Source organism: Nesoenas mayeri (assembly GCF_963082525.1).
Source record: "Nesoenas mayeri genome assembly, chromosome: Z".
Classification (NCBI taxonomy): Eukaryota; Metazoa; Chordata; class Aves; order Columbiformes; family Columbidae; genus Nesoenas; species Nesoenas mayeri.
In genome coordinates, this window is record NC_137542.1 from 18,432,989 (window position 1) to 18,442,845 (window position 9,857).

The following is a 9,857-nucleotide window of genomic DNA, read 5'->3' on the forward strand; positions in this document are numbered from 1 at the left end:
GTGAAACAGTCCCCCCCCGCCCTTCCCCGGCCCTCCTTTGCCACCGGGTAGAAAGCCAAAACAAGGAAGGCGAGGGCGACGGAAAAAAACCTCCCCCTAAGCCAAAGAGGGAGCGCGCACCGGGCCTGCTCCGGCTGCGGGACAGCGATGTGTCCCGGCAGTTGCTGGCAGCGGCCGGCCGGCCGGCCCCGGGCACCGGGATCCGAGTCATCGCGCGTCTCGCCCGGCTGCAACTTTAAAGCCCGCTGGCAGGTGGAAGAGGCGCGGCGCGGCCCTCCTACCGTAATGCCTGGAGAAGAGGCGCGGCACGGCGGCTGGGCGCCCCCTCCCGGCGGGGCGTGCCGTACCCTCCTGGGACCGCCCGGGAAAGGCTCGGGAACAGCGTTGTTTTTTCTCGGGGAACGGAGAGAGAGGGAGAAGGAGAGGGAAAGGGAGAGGGAGAGGGAGAGGGAGAGGAGAAAAAGGAAAACGAATTAAAAAAAAAAAAAAAGGGAAAATAAAAAAGAAAGTAAAAGAAACTCATCTCCAGATCTTTGTGACCCTAGATCACTTTTTAACAGGGATTAACTGTGAATGTTGTTCCCACTTGTCAAACACATTTTATTGCACACAGCCTCATTCTTTCTCCTCCTGCCCACGCCTCATTATTATTATCATTATTATTGTACCCCCTTTGTCCCCTTTAAAAAGCAGAGTTTGCAAGCTGAGCTACTTGCTGTAGCTCTGATAGCCAGGCACGTGCTGGCTATGAAGATGCCAGTGCTGGAAGCATCCTGTTGCTCTTTACTCGGAGTGTTTCTGCATACACCTGTCACGGCACTAAAAAACCTTTTAGGCACAAAAACTGGTGTATGAATAGCCCCATGTGTGGAGCTGCAGCTGGCACATGTCAGGGGGCTTGAGAGAGTGAGGCCAACCTGTTAGGGTGCCAGGTCCTTTGTAGCAACCAGAATCACAAAAAATGGTGTGGTGAGCTTGGGAAAACAAAATATTGTTACAGCAAACTGGGTGTTCTCTGTCGAAAAATGTCACCAGTGCTTTAAAAACTAAGAGTTGTTCATCAGAGAACTTTGGAGGGGTTTAGTACAGTCAAGCAAAAATCCCAGGTGCTTATAGGTGCATTGATTTTAGGCCAGGACTGTTATTGAGTCAATATAACCAGACCATCTGGAAATTGGTTTATTGAGACATATGCAAAGACATTCATGTCTTTTCTATTTGCCTGAACTCTTTAGTTCAGATGACAGAAAAAAAATCAATATTCTTGTCAGAAAAGAAAGCCCAAGCCAGTGAGACACACAAAATCAGAATCCCTCTTCTTACTGCCACCACCTCCAAATATGTCTTCTGGTTCTATTTTTATCTATGGTTATTTGGAGAACAGCTTCTTTATAGCTTCAAATTAATGTTGATTTGTGCCATTCTGTAAATTAGCAAGGATCATGTTGAAGTTCTTCCTAAGTGAATTATGAATATCTTTTTAAGTATAATTTTGAATTGTTATTAGTGTTGCTACAATATTGAACTATAAATGGAAGGTTCTTTTTTATACAATAAGCAGCTTATAAAAAGTTAGTGATTCAACTGTATTCAAGCTTTCTTTTGAAGAGATTTTTAAGAAAACATATCTGAAAGATTAACTTTTTAAGATTTCAGGTCACCTGAATTATCAAGCTTTTTAAAATGAAAAGGTAAGAAGAAATAATCCAAAGTTTCATGTTACTTTAAAAGAAATGTTCCTATTAATAAATTCTCCAAATCCTACTGTAAATAATCCAAAAATAATGAAAATAAGTTATTCCTGTTGTTCCAAATGAGCAACATGCAGAAAATAAACTAAATAATGCACTCTGTGCATTAATGAATTTATGCTTTACTGATGGCCTGATTCTCATGTCCCACAGGCTTTGCATCAGTATAACAGCATACAAGTCAGTGGGTTTATTCTTGAATTACAAAGATGAAAATATATGTATATGCTAAAGTTACCCTGTTAAATCTCCAGGGTTATCAGACTTGGAAGACTAATCTGTATTTCAAGGACATAGGTTTCTCTTTAAATAAACAGAAACATGTACACCAAAGTCCCTAAGTTGTGTTTTTGTCCTGTGGTACAGATCCTCTATTTTAGATTCATAGATTATCTCAAGTTGGAAGGAGCCCATGAGGATCATCGAGTCTGAATTCCTGGTCCTCACAGGACTCCCTAAAACTAAACAGTTGTTAGTGCATTGTCCAGATGCTTCTTGAGCTTTGACAGGCTTGGTGCTGTGTCCACTTCCCTGGTGACTGACTACTTTCTCAGTGAAGAACCTTTTCCTAATGTCCAGTCTGAACTTCCCCTGATGAGGTTTCATTCCGTTTCCTTGTGTCTTGTCCACTAGTCACCAGAGATATGAGATCAGCACCTCCCATCTGCTGCCCCCTGTAAGGAAGTTGTTGACCGGGATGAGGTCACCCCTCAGCATTCTCTTGTGCAAACTGAACAAAGCAAGTGACCTCAGCCGCTCCTCATAAGTCTTGCTCTTAAGGCCTTTCACCACCTTGGTCTCCCTTCTCTGGACACACTGGAAGAGTTCGAGATCCTTCTTATATTGAATTGCCTAGAACCACACACAGTACTCAAAGTGAGGCCACACCAGTGCAGTGCAGAGTGAGACAATGATCTCCCTTGACTGACCAGTGATGCTGTGCTTGATGCACCCCAGGACACTGTTGGCCACTTTGGTTGCCAGGGGATGCCGTTGGCTCATGTTCAACTTGCTGTCAACCCAGCCACCCAGATCTCTTTCTGTGTGGCTGCACTGCAGACTCTCATCTCTCAGTTTGTATGTATAACCAGGATTACCCCATTGCAAGTGAAGAATTCAGCACTTCTCTTGTTAAATTTCATACGGCTGGTGGTTGCCCAGCTGTCCAGTCTACCCAGATCTCTCTGTAAGGCCTCCCTATTCTAAAGTGAGACCATACTTCCTCGTAGTGTACTATCATTGGAAGACTTGTTTAATGTACATTTGATTCTTGTGTTCAGATAATCAATAAAAACGTTAAAGAGCACTGTCCCTAAAACTGAGTCCTGGGGAACCCCACTAGTGACTGACCACCAGCCTGATGTAACCCCATGTGTTGGTTTGTCTGAAAGTGAGTTAATTTTTTTCATGCAGATAGAAACTTTTTGTAGCTAGCACAGTCATTGTTTGGATTTAGTTTGAGAACAAGAAGATAACATCTTGGGACAGAGTTAAAGTTTTTAATTGTTGTTGTCTGGGAGCCAAGGACTTTCAGTGCTCTCTGCCCACAGATGTGAGGCAGCTAAGAAGAAGGGCATAGGTGGGGCAGACCTTGACTGCCATCCACCCTGATCAATAACAATATTCCATGCCATTAGCATCATACTTCATATTTAAGGAGAGTCAGGATCTTCCAGCTAGTAGATAGGATAGAGTCAAGGGGTGGAAACCTGTTCTGGTTCTGCTCTGTTTCAGTGGAGTGCTCTTTGTGAGTTTCTTCCTGCCATTTTGCAGAGGCCTCTGGGCCTTTCTGCCTTTTTCTCTCTTCTCTCTCCAGAATCGCCTGTTCAGGACCAGGTGCGAACTGGCTGCTTGGTGCAGACAGAGTTTGTGAGGAATTGCACTGACTATCTTCTATTTTATATTATGTTTTATATATATTAGTAGTAGTATGTTTGTGTTATTTTGTTACGTTATTAAACTGTGTTTATCTCAATACATGAGTTTCTCCCTTCCCTTTTGATTCTCTCCCTAGTCGGGAGTGGGACATGGGGGAGTGTGTGACTATTATGATTATATTGATAGTTCTGGTTAAACCACGACACCCCATTTATGGTAACTCTTTGAGACCAGCCCAACAGCCAGTTCCTCCCCAATGTATTATGAACTTGTCTAGGTGTATGCTGGACATTTTGTCCAGAAGGATACTCTGAGAGACAGTATCAAATCTTTGCTAAAATAAAAAAAAAAAAAAAAACCAGTTTCATTCACTTTCCTTAGGCAACTAGATGGGTGACCTTATCAAAGAAGGAAATTAAGTTAGTTAAGTAGGACTTCCCACTCATGAACCTGTGCTAGCCAGTGTTTTTCAATAACTTCCAGAATAATCATCTCCATAATTTTACAAGGCACTGAAGTGAGACTGACAGGCCTGCAATTACCAGAGTCTTCCCTCTTATGCTTCTTGAAAATTGGGACAACATTTGACAGCTTCCAGTCATCTGGGACCTCTCCAGACTCCCAAGACTGTTGAAAAATAATTAAGAGAGGTACCACAATAACATGGGCAAGGTCTTTCAGTACTCTGGAATGAATCCCATCGGGCCCCATAGATTTATGCACACCCACCTGGAGCATTAAGTCTTGAACAAGTCCACAGGCAGCTGGGAGTTTATAATTCCTCCAGTCACAGTCTTCTAACACAGAGTTTCAGGGGTCCCAGGGCCCATCTTTGGTGTCGAAGACAGAGGCAAAGAAGACATTAAATGTCTCTCCTTTGTCTACATCCTTGTTTGTGAGGTGACTGACCTCATAAAGTGTTGGCCCAAAGTCTGGTCCTACTTTTGCTGTTAACACATTTTTAAAAGACCTTTCTGTTTTCTTGTATAGTGCTGTCCAGTTTGAACTCTAATTGAGCTTTGGCCACACAAATTTTCTCTCTACAGTGGTGAACAGTACCTTTGTAGTCCTCCCCTGTTACCCTGTTGTCTTCTTCCCCATGCTGTCCACTCTTTGGGTGAGATGCAGACTTTTTGAAACTTACTTGCTTTGAATCTATAAGTAATGCCATTTATATAGTAAGAACTCCTTCTGTAGCCAAAAGTTTTGGTAGTTCAGTCCACCACAGTGTGGATGCTTGTGTAGACAAGAAACGAGGCCATTCAGCCTCTTGATGGATAGGCTCTTTGTTATCACACCATCTCATCTGCATCTCCTGCTGAGTACCAAAGTTGAGGAATAAAAGATGCTTCTACTGAAAACTGCCTTAGACTTGTCTTATGTCAAACCCTGTCTTTACATAAGAAATCGGAGAGTGAATATTATGCTAAAGATTGTGAAAGTAAACTGGTGATCCCAAAATTATTCCACTATGTAGTTTTTTCTGACATCTTAAATCTATGAGGTCAAGAACTGTCTGTCTTTGTCCAGAAGGGTGAAAGTACTATAAACAAAGCCATAGTGCCAGCATGCAATTCACCTGTATTTTCCAAGGATCTCATTGTCAACTTGACTTTATGAACTCTGGGCATGCAGTTTAACCAGATAACTGGTTTCTATCCTGTAAGGTAGGATCCTTATTTTAATGGTAGTTCTTTGCAGATTCAGCTCTTGAATGATTGTTAAGGCTGATCACACGGAATATCAGTAGACAAAATAAGAAGCAGCTTGAGAAGAAAAAGGCTTATTTTCAGTTTATGCTTTCTTTTGCCTTCCATAAAAGATTGTGCTTATTGAGGAATCCTAGAATTCAAAATGGAACAGAATGGCAAAACCGAATCAAAGTTTTTTATAAGGATGTTATAGTTAAGGGACAAGACACAGTGGCTCAGATGTTCATACCATAAATTTTAATAATAGTTTATCTCTTTGTATTACATTTCTTTTTAATTTCTATTAAATAAAGTCTTTAGCATATCTTGGAGGTCAAAAGTAGCTGTAATATGATCCTGGAATGTAGGAATTTCCCTGAAGCCAGACCCAAAGGGGCAGATATATTCAGGCCCTCTCTCAGCTAGAGTACTATCCAAGATGAATTTGAGTCAATGATGCTGGAAATATTACCCCAATCCAGAGACTATTGAAGGTTTCCTCTTAAGTGTACAGGCAGTCAGACGGATCTGGACCTTTGACCGACCTAAAATGCTTAGCCATACTGAGCCGAGTGCTCAGATGTTGTCATCACGAGTTCCCCTTTCAAAAGTATTATGCTGGAATAGTATTAATCCATTGGAAAGTAGCCAGCAGGTACCTAGATCCATACCAAGTTTTCTATTGACAGTGTCAGACAGATTCCTTCAGTAAAGAAAAAAGTTTGGTTAGCATTTAACCTGGAGTTATATCAGACTGTGGATGAATAAGCACTCAAAAAAATTTCCTGCAGTACAGCTAGTTTTGTGAAGAGTTATTTTTCATGATGTAATAAAACAGATTTTTTTTTTTTTTAATGAGGAAAATATTCCCAATAATAAATTATGGTTCTTAAGTGCTGGAAAAAGACAATACTATCTGTAATGAGGAGAAAATATTCTTTGCATTGCTTATGCCAAGGAGCTGGGGACTCTGACAAATAAACAGTAAGAAATGAGGTTTTAGTAATCTGGGACTTGAAGGAGTCCCACACTCTCATTGAAGTAAATAAGCCTTACATAAATAATTGCTCTAAGTGGACCTTCCCTTGGAAATACAGGCTACAGAAGTGGGACCTTCATCTTGTTTTCAAAGGCTGCTGGAGCATTAAAAGAGTTCCAGGTACATGACAACAACAAGGTGTGGTAGACAGGAGTCCTGCCTTTCCTGCTTTCAATGAGTTACCTCACTAATGCCATATGCTTTGTCAGAAGCTTCAAGGAAGCAATCATGATTTGTTTATTTAAACCAACACCCAGGGGAGGATGAGGTGGTTTGAGCTGGATATTCATTGGTCATGCTTTGGTGTCACATTGTGTGACTCTTACTCAGGCAGGATAATGCCCTTCTTACTTCTTAAGGAGTTCCCTTGGGAAGAATGAAGGTACTCTAGAACTGAAGAGCTACTGCAAATGAGTAAGGTCAGGTACACTAACAGACACCATTAATAATCATCATCAAAGTGACTATTACTGAAAAATAAAGCCTGGTGAGTGCTTACAGAGCAGGAGAAGTTTGGGTCATACCAACCAAAATTGAGCTCAGAGCACTGTCCAGTCTTGCCTTGAATGGCATGGGGTATTTGCTACCTCTCTGGGTAACCTGTTCCAGTGTATAACCACCCTCATCGTAAACATTTTCTTCCTCATGTCTAGCCTGAATCTACCCTCTTTTAGTTTAAAACCATTACTCCTCATCTTATTGCAACAGGATGAACATGGGAGTGGAAAAGGGAGCAAGGTACTTTATTTCTGCCAGTTCTGACACATTGTCTCAGCAATGCCTTCTGAAAGTGATTAATCCTCTTTCCTGAGCTCCTTGCCATGAGCTGGGAAAAGAGAGCAGAAAAAGACATTTATGAACACAAATTAGTATTTTCTTGGCTTTGTTTAAAGCAAGGAGGTGAGACTGCTGCACTTGCTGTTTCACAGGCTTGTGCAAGAATGCAAATCAAAACTGCAGGAATACAGAGAAGACACAGTTTTTCAGTGTGTTCACAGCAACTTGTACTAATGCACCGTACTGACTTCAGAAGCATTATTCATTACATGTAGAAAACTTATAAGCATATCTAAATTATTATTTTTCTCTACTGCTTTGCCAATGTACGTGCATTATTTCATTAGCTATTACTGCCACTTGGCAAAGACTGTAGATACCAGTTATACAACCCAGCCTTTACTTTAACAATACATGGAACAATGAACTGCACCTAGGGGTTAAGCTTAATATGAAAGCCTTGAATGCTGTAGTAAGCATCTCTCTCAGAGTTACAGTGGTAACTATACTGATTTATATAAGGCTGTAAACAATATTGGAGACTGTAGTATTCTGGGCAACACCCAAGAGCATGCAGCTATCTGAGCAACCTGCAAGTCCACTGTTTTAACCTTTTTTCATAATTGCATACTGCATAATATTTTCCTACAAAGAGATACGTTGCTGTACAATAGCTTTAAATCTACTTACAGTAGTCTCCTTAGCAAAACAAGCCTAAGAAAGAAACAGTCCACACATTCCCTGATGTTTGTGAGCCGCTGGTTTACAAACTGCTTCAATGAGCTGTGTTCCCATTACACCGACAGAACAGTCCTTTAGCTGCTGTGAACTTCATAATGTGTATGAGTTTTAGAAATAAAATAAACAAAACAAGTCTAGTTAATGCAACAGTCTAGATTGAAGCCTTTTTCTCTGAGACAAAAACCCTCTAACCATCCAGTTTCATCTAGAGTTGTGCAAACCACTTACATCAGGCCCAAGCATTAGCATCTACAGCAGAAAGCAAACTAAACTTCTAGAAGCAGTCAGATATGCCACATAAGGAAGTGGCAGAATAACAATATAGTATGAATCATGCTCATCTTTTGCTGTTTTGACATGTTACAGGAGGAAATACAAGACTTGCTTGGGAGCATTTCTAGATTGTGGAATCATAGAATCACAGAATCATAGAATATCAGGTTGGATGTGACCTCAAGGATCAACTGGTCCAACCTTTCTGGGCAAAAGCACCGTCTGTACAAGATGACCCAGCATCTTGTCCAGCTGGATCCTCAAAGTGTCCATTGCTGGGAAATCCACCATTTTCCTGGGGAGATTCTTTCAGTGGCTGATTGTCCTCATTGTGAAAAATTTCCCTCTTGTATCCAACTGGAATCTCCCCAGGGGTAACTTGTACCCATTAGCCCTCCTCTTTTCCATGTGACTACTTGTAAAAACAGAATCTGCATCTTCTTCATAGCCACCCTTTATATACTGGAACATAGTGATGAGGTCTCCTCTAAGCCTTCTTTTCTCAAGGCTGAACAAGCTCTGTTCTCTCAGCCTTTCCTCCTATGACAGGTTTCCAAGTCCTTTGATCATCTTTGTGTTCCTTCACTGGACCATCTACAGACTGTCCACATCTTTTTTTGCATATCATGGACCAAAACTGAATGCAATATTCCACGTGTGGCCTGACAAGCAGTGAGTAGAGCGTGGTAGTGACTTCTTTATCTCTGCTGGTGATGCCCTTGTTGATGCAGCCCAGCATCTTGTTGGCTTTCTTCAATGCAGCAGCATACTGTTCTCTTGTATCGAGCTTATTGTCCACCAGGACCTCCAGGTCCCTTTCCACAAAACCTGGCCCCCAGTTTGGTAGATCTCAGCCTGTGCTGCACTCCTGGATTATGTTTTCCCAGGTGGAAGACCTTACACTTGTCTTTATTGGACTTCATAAAGTTCTTGCTAGCCCACTCTTCCAGCCTATTCAGGCCATCCTGCAGGGTGGCTCTCCTCTCTGAAGTGTCTACTTCCCTACTCGGTTTGGTGTCTTTGGCAAACTTCATCAGCGTACGCTTGATGCCATCATCCAGATCACTTATGAAGAAGTTCAACAGCATTGGGCCTAATATTGATCTCTGGGGAACCCTACTCGTGACAAGTTGCCAGTTTGAAAAGAAACCATTTACCACCACCCCCTGGGTATGGTCTGTCAGCCAGTTCCTCACCCACCGCAGAAACCGTTTGTCTAGACTGTAATGTCTTAGTGTCCCTAGGAAGAGGCTGTGAGAAACTGTATCAAAAGCCTTGGAGAAAGCCAAGGAGATAAAGTCCACTGCTCACCCCACATCAACCGAGCAGATTACTTTGTCATAGAATATGATCAGGTTTGTTGAGCATGACTTGTCTTTGGTGAATCTGTGCTGGCTTTTCCCAATCACATGTTTCATCTGACTTGTGACAGCCCCCAGGAGGGGGGCATTCATTCCATAACCTTCCCAGGGACTGAAGTAAGACTGATGGACCTATAATTTACTGGATCCTCCTTTAATCCCTTCTTGTAGATGGGAGTGACACTGAACTTCTTCCAGTCCTCTGTGATGTCCACATTTCTCAAATATTATAGAGAGCAGCCTTGCAATGACATCAGCCAGTTCTCTTAACACCTTTCAGTGGAAAATATCAGGGCCCTTGGATTTGTAGGGGTCAAGCTCCTGTAGTAGTTAATATAACAGCTCT